Here is a 10,613-nt window from a genome sequence, read left to right as displayed (position 1 = left end):
GAGTTTCATGAAATAAAAGCCAAAGTTAAGATGGAGTATTTATAGGTAGGGATGTCTGGGGTACTTTAAGTTAGGAGTTTTATGTATTCCCCACCAAATACAGCGGTCTTCTTATTTTTATGAATTTCAAACTTGTTGAATCTTATTTTCTTTGTTCTTTTGTGTAAAATGCAGACACCAGATGTCAGGAAGCTGTTTGGCCGTTCACCAGGTACGACTCTGATGCTGCTGTCTATGTTTACTGATGATTCTGGGAGAATCAAAATATTGCCGCCAAGACTGAACAGGTGGACAGGAGTTAGATGCAAAGACAACATAGACAGACTGCAGATAACCAGATGGGAACATGCTGCGTTCATTCCAAACAGCTTTGTAGTGAAAGGTTTCATATTTTACAGTTGTGTCCTCGGCTGTACAAAACAGAACAGAATATATGGGGTGTATTAATTCTTTGATGTAACACACGTCTTCATTCCATTATCTGCCTTTCTGTTTCTTTTTTTATTATTATTGTTGCTTGCATTAGGTCTTCCGACACAGATTCAATTTATATTATTTACCGGTAGTGAATTTACCGGTAGATTCAGATAATCTGCAGAGCGACGGCACAGGCAGCGCTGCCTTTGCTAGTGGCAATAAACTGTGCTTGTTGGCAAAGATTAACAATGACGTTTTGCACTTCAAAGTCTCAATCCCTCCATGCAGAGAACCCGCCCGGGTGTCTTTCTATCCCAACGTTCTCTCCTTGCATCTTTCATTCTGAATCTTTGCCTCCTCAGTGTTTTGTAGTGCCCCATATGCAGCACAATACTCACTGAAACCTCATAATAGAAATTAAATCTTATTATAAATGAGAGAAATAAAAAAAAAAAAACACTTTTTGAAACCACAGCAGTGGGCAACAAAGAGGGCATGAGGTGTGAAGCAAAAAAATGCGGAGCATGAAGTGCTGAGACTGACAGTGCTGTGTACCTAGGTCTGTTCCTGTGAGAGAGGGAGGAGATGCAGTGTGGAGAATTCATGTGCTGGAAGGAGATTTAAGTGGAGAGCGAGAGCAGAGCGGCAGAGAAGGGACTGGGGTGAGAGTGGGAGCTGAAGACTGAGAGAGAAACAGGCAAGGGGGAAAGAGGAGTAAGGGAGCATCAGAGTCGAGTCTGCTTCTAACCACCGCCTGTCGGATCTCCCTGAGCTGACGGGCTGCTGCTGCTGCTGACTGGAGACTGGATCCTTTTGCAGCACACACACCAGAGTTTCCCTGTGGCTATGCGTTCAGCTTGCATTAACCTCTGCTGGCTCCGTCACTGGCACACATGAGCGAAGGTTTGACCAGCTTGGACCTGACTCAACACCCATGAACCCCTGCCAACTCTGGCATACCCTCTCATTAAGGTAAGGGAATGAAGACTTTGTCTGACTCTAACTGGTGTTCAAACAGCATTTGACCTAGTCAGTCATACATTTATATATTAATTCAGGAAACTGCTCTAAAACTAGTGAGAAGTTTACTCTGTATGCATTCTTTGTCAACAAGAAACAGGGCAGTAGTTAGGTCAAGCTGTCACTGTTTTCAGCGTTTTGTAATGAATATTAATCACTGACCTCAGAGTTACTCTACATATTGCTGGTTCTTGTGCTTTCACATTTAATGCAAATGATATTATTAGCTCCACATCATGTCTGTCTCCTGCAGGACTTCAATAAATTGTGATGTTTAGATGAGCCGTAATGAATGTGTCGGCCCTACTATCTATTGCACACGCACTCAGTATAGGTCGACTGAGCCAGATCTTAAATCTGTTGTGCAGGAGAAATTGATTGAGTTAAAGTCCTGTCCCTTGGAGTTTTATTGTTCTGAGAGACTTGCTTTAAAAATCTACAGAAAGTTTAAGGAAAACAAATTAAGGCACGTGCTGAATCCCTTTTTGTCACTCTAGTTTGTTAGATTTTGCAATGAACATGTTCACAACTGGAATCTCTGCAGCACAAACAGACGCCCCCCAACCTCCTAAAGCAGCTGCCTAAATATACATGTCTCTGTAACGTGAGCTTTAACTACCAGAAACTAACACTGTTGCTGCATCATTGTCTTATGTTTATGCTCAGTTTGTATCTTTTGAATGGATCTCTTTCTAAGTCACCCTTAACAAGTTAGAGTCTTTGAAAGAAAGAGTACACCCGGTCTAAATTCTAGGATTTTAGTTCTTTTTTTTTTTATCAAACACATAAAGTCATGGTGTAATAATCTAGTTTTGAATAATTGATGTTTGATCTACAGAGCCTAATTATGATTTTTACATGAAAAGTCTAGAATTGATGGAGTACATTGAGTACTTTTGCAACCATTTTTGTTCAGAATGACATGATCACATTTTATAAATACAACATAAAAGACTTGCTGTATAAAAAGACTGTCTGAGCTCAAAATATTCTACACAGTTTTGAGGCAACTTTCTTAAAGTACTGCACAACACAACTGCAAAGACGTCAGTAAATCAAAAATAATAACCTCCAAGCTTTTTTGCACTCATATTTAATAAGAGTTAAATGAAATCTTTATTACATGGAGTGCTGATGTGCTTTAAACTCTTTAACTTTAAGGAGGAGCAATTCAACTACTTGTGTTGGGGTTATCAAAGAAACAGCATGTATAGTTGGAGCAGATACACTTTGTATTTTGACTGAGATGTGATCATTTTAAGAGGATGAGCAACACACGTCAAGTGAAGTTTTTCAGAGCAGACGTCCAAAATATTCTGCTGTTTGATATTCTGCATTACGTTGCCAGCTGTAATAATAATTAGACAGGCCATGTCTAAAATCCAACATTAGGACACCAAGCTTAGCTGTTGCCTGCTGTCATTATTGCTGCGGGGAAATCTGTAATACCCATTTCTCCACGGCAAATTTATTTTAGAGTCACGTGGCGGTCAGGACCAGAGTGGGAGCACAGCTGACAAACTGCATGTCAAAGCAACAGTCAAAGATGCCTTTGTAACATCCAGATTTTTTTTTTCTTTTAATGAAAACTTGAGAGAAAGTAGGAAAATGTCACAATACCAACAGTTAATGTTCCTGCAGTGGCTTTGAATTTGCTATATTTTTACCCAATGCTCCTCTGGACATGTATGGAGGAAAATGTTCATTGGGAGTTAAAATAACTGGACAGAAAAATACCTCGCACTTTCACCGATTCATTCAACACCACAGTTACATAGTAAAACCCTCCAAACCCTGGGTAGTCGTGGACATCGTTTTATCCCAGTAGCTGCATTGCACGTATTGTTTTACACGTCCCCTGTAACTTTGAATAACAGCCTCATTATATATTGCAAGTACAGTACATCATCAATATGATCCATCTTTTGTCTTTCCTTTTATCTGAGAAGTTCATTCAATCAGTTTGCTAAAAGAAGATTCTTCCACTTTTCCCTCGGTGAAAAGAAAAGGAATTTGATTAATTGGAAGCATTTCTGTTCAAGAGAACTCCCACAGTCATTGTGTAGAAAATAAGGGAGCCCTACATCTGTCTTATTAAGGTAAGGCGGGACACTGAATTATGAAAAAAGGATAATATTCTGCATAAACTTTACATTTAGTTTAAAAAAGAATAAACTTAGCTGGTGTTTGTTCAATCTTTTTCACCCTACTGTCTTAAAAAAAGCAGTGTATTAATGATGCATATAACATTATCATAACCAATTAAGACGTTAGACCGATTTTGCAGCAGTATACATGTTTTATTACTGTTTTAAACAAAGCAGTTACAGAAGGTAGCGTTATACAATGCCTTTTATTGTGAAATATTACAGTGTTCACCGGGAACTATTCACAGATTGTCACCTGGGAAACAGAGATGTATATTTTCTTAAATAAATGATTTCTTACAAAGAAAGGAAGAAGTAATACAGCATTGGACAACTGAAAGCATCCTTTTCATCTGGCAAATTGTGATTTTGCTTTTCTTACATTTTTTTTTTTTTGGCAGTCGGCTGTATGTATCTGTGTGTGGCGGGGCTCGGTGCAAGTGTCCCAGTGCTTGCCTCTGTCTTTTTTTATAAAGTAGGTACAGGCATTTTACTTTATATAAATAACCCATGACATAACCCATAAAGACCCACTCTAACACAATAGAGCCAGTGCCTTGAAAGTATGTTGAAAGATCTGAACCCACAATTAATCAGGTTTATGGAGCAGCTGAAGGAGAAGTCCCTTTTGAATTGGAAAGGTGATGTTTTATTGGACACAGTCCACAGGCTGATCCTGTTTTTGCTGCCTGATAGATGCATCACATCTGTGCTGTTATCTCTTCAGATAATGCTCCTTTATTTTTTTTAATTCCTTTTTACTTTCATTCTGGAAAAGGCTTGTATTCTTATTTTTGTTGAAAAAATTAAAGCGTTGTAGGGAAGAATAAAGCTCTGATTTATTTTGTAGTAGAATATGGAAAAACATGGTTGTACGCAGATTTCAGAGGAAGAGGTCACTGACTTAGTGTGGGAGTGCATAATGAATGGAGGTTTACCATTGTTCCCTTGTGGGCACTTACTCATGCATCTACCTGTTAAATACATACTCAACTTTACACAGAGCAGCAGCAGTCAGCCTACGTTTAAACCAGCTGTACCTCGCACTTTCACAGATTCATTCATATTAACCAGCACAATACATACTCTCTAAGTGTCGCCTTTTATTGAAGAAATGGTTTTAAAGTTGAGAGGAGAGGTCTAAAATTAGAATCAACGCCACAGTTACACAGTAAAACCCTCCAAACCCGGGGTTGTCGTGGACATCTTTTTATCCCAGTAGCTGCATTGCTTGTATTGTTTTTTATTCCCAATAGTCACAGATTTGCACTACTTCATAAAAAATAGCAGCAAGGGCTATAAAGTAAACCTAAGCAAAGACATTTTAATAAGCATCGAGTCTCAGAAAAATTGTTGGGAATGAACTATTCAATGTGACATGTTACTAAAGTAAATACTAGACAGGTGTGATTAAAGGTTTTGCATTCGGATATTTGATCACTTTACTTACTATGTTTCTCTACACTTATGGCAGCCATTGGGTGTTTAAATTACCTTTTTACACAAAGCATGTAGATGAGATAATCAGAGGACTCACATCGTTTGTGAAAATAATACCGATCCCTCTCAATCTCTAAAAAGACCAATTTAACGTGCCTTGATAAGAACGTAGTGTGATAGTGCTCCACGCAGGCATAAAAATAGGTTAATTAAACTATGAGGGGTCATACAGTTAAAGCTGTGTAGATTTTCAATAAAGTAGAATTTTATTGAAAAATTTATTTATTTCAGTTACTAAGTGAAGTACTTTATTTAGATTAATTATAGACTGGTGTTTTCAAGCCTTAATTATGATAATTTTCTACTTACAGCTGATGAAAATGCAACATTTAAGATTAGAACATTACATCAGACCAATGAAAGCTTTTTAATGCAGAAATATAAGACTAATAAAAATGTAATTCAATGCCTGCTTTATGCTTGTTATTTTCAAAAAGTACTTTCAGCTTGACAAATGGACCTCACAAGAACATATAGTATAATTTGTGGAGTATAACATAAAATGAGCTATTGCAACTATTATAGACAAGATGGTAACAGAAGGGCATTGCCATTTAAGAGGTTTTATGAAACTAGTTTGAGATAATTTGAGCTTTGCGACTTGTTGTACCATCTAATTTAATCTAATGGATTAAAGGAGATATCAGAAAATGGAATCATGGTGGTCATTTAAATAATGGACACGGTCTGCAATGATTTTCTTTTTAGGCTATGGCATTTAAACAACACTTAGTGGGGCCAAAGGGGTTCCAAAAAATATTCTTCAAACTATTTTACCTCCACCTGCAGCCTGAACTGTTGACGAAAGACAGACTGAATGTGTTTCATTAGCTGCATGTCTTCTTTATTTCTTTTTCCCCCGCTTCCTGTTGAGCTACCAATGAACAAAGGTCATTGGTAGCCAAAAAATATTCTAAAATTTAGTTTGGTTCACTATATTTATTACATGTCAAGCATAAAACTAAATGTAACAGTTTTTTGTAATTCTTAAAACACACATCAAATGCAGATAGTTTATTGTTTGCCCATCTTGCTCCAGTCTGCCCATTTTGCAAAACGGTCAAATTTGCAAACCATATAAATAATATTAGTAATGAAACTCTCTCAATTTAAAATAATCTACTAAAAATATTAAATAATAGTGAAAAAGTTCTTTTAAAATCAAACACACTGGAAAACATAATGATTGATAATTTTTCAAATATTCCTATGAAGGTTTGTGTTGACAAGCCGTCTCACTTGGATGCCATCTTTTCAACCAAAGTCTTCAGTTGTGGCTTCATAATAGGGAACAGTACTTCTGCTCTGAGGACCCTCCGCAAAGCAAGACTAGTGTTTAACAAAGGAGCCTTGCATTTTTAAACCACTTAACCTCCACGGGGAGAAGAAATTGTACAGTCTATTCACAAACCTGATTGTACCAAATCATTATGATTTCATTTCTTTCTTCCATGATCTCTTTTTCCCACACGGTGTGGTTGAATATGAGGTCAAGCACAAAGCCGCCATTGAAACATTATCAGTGTTTTTCCCCTTAACGTTGATGATGCTGTAATTTATCATCTTCTACTGAGACCTCAGGGTTTGGCAAGAGATGTTTGTGCTTTTGTTCTCCTGTCAGTATACTGGTTATATTCTGTTCACCACTGTGTATGTAGGGAGTGTGCTGCAGTTTTGTACAAACATATAACTGTGTAAATATATCTTGCAGAGGCAGCTTCAGCCAGAATTAAACTTTTTTTGGCCATTTTTTCCATATAGGTAATGGAAATTTCTTATAGCCCCATATATATATGTATTTTTAAATTCACATTTACTGCTGTAGAAGCACAATAAATTCATTACTATGGATGAATTCAGAAATTTGCTTACATATTTCCTTTTCTTTTTTTACAAGTAGGAAACATGCTGGGATTAAACAAGGTATTGGGATTAAATACCTTGTCAAAAATATTTAGTAAAATGCATCAACCATAAATGTTTAATTTATAAATAATATTCAAACTGGAGTCTGGAGTAGACAGCGGGACTCAACATCAGCAGCATTTTAATGAAGGGTGATGCATTCTCCGTCTATGTGCAGTTTATCCGAACTGGATCCAGTTTTTAACCAGTGAACTGCTGTGTGCGACGCTTTCACCATATCATTTGTCTCAGCTGTGTAACATTCATTAACCCTGTCACGATTTCAGCATGAGGGAAAATCCTGTTTGCTTCCACACAGGGTGCTAGAACAATACAGTGAAAATACAAATTAATTTGGCTCTTTAGTTAACATTACATAATCAAAGTGAAAGCACTGATCACTGAACAGCGAGAGTCGCGCCGCTGCAGCTCAGTGGGATCCAGCGCTTTTCCTTTTCTCAAGTAATTGAAAATACCATGTTGTTAAAAGAAGTGCTTCGCTGCAGGACGTATCTTGTAAAAACAATTAAAGAAGATGCACATTATCTGTGTTGGCTGGAAGAGCCCAGCGTACAGCCGGGAGGGGAGTTGTTGTACTTTGGACAGCTTATTGTACCAAAACAATCTGAAATTAAAGCTGCAATATTTGCTGTGATAGAAACTTAACTGCAAAATCCTGCTCAGTAATTTTACAGTTAAATAACACCAACATAATATGCATGTTTTCACTATGTTATCAGAAATCTGACACTACTGTTTATAACCAAGAGAACATTCATTTAATAACAAATATTGGTGTAACATCTCATTCAGAGATCTCATGACGTTAAAACGCCTCAATGTGGGAAGAGCAGTTGAGGCGCTTTTACCACATGCCTACAGCATGTGTAGAGTAACAAGCAAAAGATTTTATTAGGAGACACAAATACGATGAACTGTGCCCCCTTGAACACCTCACTAGGCATATGTGGTCATCAGGGGGGACCACTAGTCATTAAGGCTTTGCTCCTTTAACCCCACTACATCTCCTGGTGAAAGAGAGATGGCTGGGATCTCTACCTACCACTCCTTGCTTATTTGTTCCCCAACTTCTATTGTTCCTCTTCAGCTACAGCCCAAAGCTCTGTGCCTCCTCCTCCAGTTCTTTAATAGCTTTCTGACACCCTTTCTTAGCAGCACCCTCAACTAGAATAAGAAGACTTTGCAAGGAATTAATACTATGTAACTGAACAAAATTTATGTCTGTATACACTAATACATACAGTATATAATACACACACACACACACACACGCACACACACGCACACACACACACACACACACCCACGCCCCCACACCCCCACACACGCCTATTTATGCATTAGAGTCTAAGAAATCTTATCCATGTCATGTCATATTGCACCAGTAGAAAGGACATACAGTATTTCTGATTTACAACTTCTGAGTATTCTTTATGAAAAGACAGATAAAATATCAAAATGAGGCTGTAAGCAAAAATCCCTTAGATATTCAGATCAAATGATGAAAGTCTGAGGGAAAATGCAGGGTAAGGAAAAAAATTATGAAACTATGGCAACAACACTTGAAGGACGCAACAATTTGAAGGCAACTATTAATGAATGGTGGCAATTTTGTCATAGAAAAACATGCACTAATGAAAGTTGATGGTGTACACAAAAGAAATAAGTTCATAATATCTTGTGTAAAGTATGAAACAGCAAGAAGAGTTTTGGCAGAGATTTACAAAGATTAGAAGTTGGAGAGTTAATTTCTTCAAAAAATTGTTAAGAAAAGGCCCATCAGAAGGCGGGACTTTATTGCTTTATTCTTTTCTTTGAAATACCTGACTTTATCACAGGATATTACTTATAGCAAGTCATAGAAGATCATATGAGAGGAAGAAATCCAACTTTTGTGTTAGCTGCTCTAAGTACAGTAAATGTAATTTTCTTGTCATCTTGTGGCAGCGTGTTGGAGCAGCTCTGTTACGTTATTTCTGATATGTTTTCTCTAGACTTTTGTTCATAATGTTTTGGTTGAGTCATTGCATGTTTATACTGTCTATTCCCTCTGGATTTTGATGCTGTGCAGGTGGAAGGACTATCGGTCTGCTGCCTGGACTTTGAGCAGTTAGCATGTCATAATCAATCAAAATCAATGAAATGTTATTTGTATAGCACATTTCAGCAACAAGGCATTTCAAAGTGCTTTACATCATAAAGCACTTTGAAATGTGCAATAGTGTCTTTAGTCAGAGGACTCTTGAGATTGGTTGCAAGACTGACTGCTACCAGAAATTCTTCCTCCCCATAACATCACCATCTATGACACTTTGAAGCAACATTTCTTACATTTTTTTCTTTTATACATAATTTTCCCTAAATATGTTTACCATAGAAGAAAATGTATACATCCTCTTTTTGTAAAAGTTTTATGTTGTTTTTAAACCATACAAATACACATAGAGTGGTGGTTCTTTAAAAATTTGGATTTTCTTACAATAGATACTTCTTAAAATTTGGATTATTGTATTTTTTTTAAATCAGGGACTCTAAAGTTTTATTTAGCTACACCAAAACTAAATACAGCCTCTTTGGATTGTGAAGCTGCAAAATCCTGCTCAAGAAGAACCCAAAACAGATGTTATGAGCCGACTCATTCAGGCTATTCAGGCTTTAGCTTTAGCACAACCAAAGTTTTGACAGTCAGACCACAACGTCTCAACAAGCCTCACTACACACAGACTTTAATAAGCAACAAGGGACAAGCTCCAAATTCAGTCCAAGGCTGTCCCATGAATATGTTTCCCTCGGAGCCTTTTGAAGGTGCAGGGTCTAATCCTCTGCCGTGATTGGTGCCATGTCCCACAGCTGGTCCAATGGGCTTTCCACAGGAGGGAGGCAGGCCAAAGGCTCCAAACAGCCAAATGTCAGTGTGTGTTGCCACGCTCAAATCTGCATGAAGAAAGGCTGCCCCACTTTTTCCAAGGCTAGGTCATTCAATAAATTACAATGTGTAATATTCAGAAATTTCCCTGTTGTGGGACAACAAAGGATATTTCTATTCATCAGTAAGATTAAAAGAACCTTTTAAAGATAACAAGCTTTAAGCAGGTATTAAACATGATTTTCAGGCCCCATTTTGGCATACATATGATTTTATTGGTCTGATGTAATGTTGTAATTTTAAATGTTGTGTTTTCATTTGTTGTAAGCAGAAAATCATCATGATTATTTAAAATACTGACTCAAAAACAACAACAGCAAAAAAAAAACTTCTGTGTGTAATTAATCTGTATAATGAGCTGGACTCAGTGAATTGAGTTACTAAAATAAAACATTTCAAATTTATTAAGTAGGATTGTTGGACTAAACAAAACATGACCAAAGCCAAAGATGAGAAAGAAATATTTACTAAAAGTGAGAAAATAGATCAAGGAAAACATAAACCAACAACACACAGAGAAAGTAGAATATTAAAATAAAACAGGAACTGCACTCAAATGAAAAGTCAAAAGTCCAAAACCAAAGCATAAAATGTCACGGAACTTAAGAACAATGTAACAAACAGCCAGATTGCTTCACTGAGTGAAAATGAAAATTGATTTAAAATATACTTTTCAA

General features: G+C 37.0%; 1 protein-coding gene across 1 annotated transcript in view; it reads left to right on the top strand.

The window, feature by feature from the left end:
• Positions 1-1,011: 1,011 nt before the first annotated feature.
• Positions 1,012-10,613, top strand: part of opn7b (opsin 7, group member b) — a 67,761-nt gene continuing 58,159 nt past the window's right edge. The window contains exon 1 of the mRNA XM_032576035.1: positions 1,012-1,389. The gene's annotated coding sequence lies outside the window, so the exon portion shown is untranslated. The remainder of the gene's footprint in view (positions 1,390-10,613) is intronic.

Source organism: Xiphophorus hellerii, chromosome 1 (genome assembly GCF_003331165.1).
Source record: "Xiphophorus hellerii strain 12219 chromosome 1, Xiphophorus_hellerii-4.1, whole genome shotgun sequence".
In the NCBI taxonomy this organism is placed as follows: Eukaryota; Metazoa; Chordata; class Actinopteri; order Cyprinodontiformes; family Poeciliidae; genus Xiphophorus; species Xiphophorus hellerii.
The sequence above is the reverse complement of the archived record's forward strand: the minus strand, read 5'-3'. Positions and strand labels throughout refer to the sequence as shown.